This window comes from Trichechus manatus, unplaced genomic scaffold (genome assembly GCF_000243295.1).
Source record: "Trichechus manatus latirostris isolate Lorelei unplaced genomic scaffold, TriManLat1.0 scaffold00032, whole genome shotgun sequence".
NCBI lineage: Eukaryota > Metazoa > Chordata > Mammalia > Sirenia > Trichechidae > Trichechus > Trichechus manatus.
The window spans coordinates 3,230,808-3,232,227 of NW_004443968.1; positions in this window are offsets into that span (position 1 = coordinate 3,230,808).

A 1,420-nucleotide genomic window follows, 5' to 3' on the forward strand; every position below is an offset into this window, starting at 1 on the left:
GTACCTCCCCAGTACTTTAGTGATAAATTCTACATATATAAACCCTGTGTACAAACAGGTTCGTATGTTCAAGTAGGGCTCGCATTTGTAAAGAGAAACAAAGGACACCATATGGAGTGTTTATGGTATAATTATGACTTGCTTGAAGGAGGTGTTTCTCTTCCTGTAACTATTGCTTCTAGAAAAGTCTGTGTTGATGTATTTCATGCCACTGATCGGAGGCTTTGCTTTCTCCAGTAAGCAATGTGCTTTGGGCATCAGGAAAGCAGGAGCATACCAACTTTCTTTTGGGAAAGAATGCGATACTACGAAAGAAATTTAAAAAGCATATTATAGTCAACATAGAAAGAGCAGAACTTTGCTGACTTCTTTACCGTTATTTTAAATGTAGGCTTGCATTTATTTTGAGTAACTTGCTGGGGAGTAAGGATCCCAATCTTTTCAGTGACTAGCACCTAGAAAGGTCTTAATTGGGTCTTGCCCTCAGCTCTGAGTAACTCAAGAAAAGCTTAAAAACTCTGACTTTAGGGGATTTATGGGTCTGGGCTGGGCAGAAAAAAATGAAGATTAAGGAAGAATAGTAACGTTTAGCTAAATTGGTGGCATTGTCTGGTTCTGAGGTATTGTTAATCAGACTACAAAAGTCTGATTCTAGAGCACCAAATTGCAATAGTAAAGGACTTTGATATCTCTGAAACCTGGTTTCCCCATCTGCCAAAATGTGGATAATAATATAAGGAATATTTTTTGAGAGCTTACCATATGCCAAATGCTTTGCACATATGATTTTATTTAATCCTCCGAGTAACCTCATGAGTTACTGATAAATGAAAAAATGGATATTTAGAGAGAATAAATAACTTGAAAAATGTTACTTAGCTTGTTAGAGACAAAGTTTGTCTGATTCAGAGCCTGAACTCTCAACCAGGACACCAGATGGCCGCTGGGAAAGACTGCCCCCTTCTAACAGTGTCAATGAGAAGGTTAAGTAAGATAATGCAGGTCAAGTGCATCACAGAGAAGGTACTCAGTACATGCTAACTGTCTTGCCCTCACTCACACGCCAGCTTTGGCTTCTGTTTTCTCAGGTTGCCCCTGCCATTGTAACCTCCCGGGTATTGGTACTCTCTTTGTGGTGGGCAGGGCAGGGCAAGGGAACTGACACAGACTCTGCATTTCTGGTCTTGGAGTATTTGGGTAAAGCGCTTTCTTGACTACTTTCTATTCAGTACAGAATTGCCCCACTGATGGTTCCTACTTCCTCCTTTTCAGCCTGGGCCTTGTACTGAGTTACCAGATTCAAAGGGTGATTATCATTTCTGTTTGGCCTGGAGCAGAAGTTGACTGCTATGGATGGGTACATCAGGGCTGGTGCTTCTTAAGTCTGAGGCCATTAAGACTGGGAATGGGATGGAGCTGA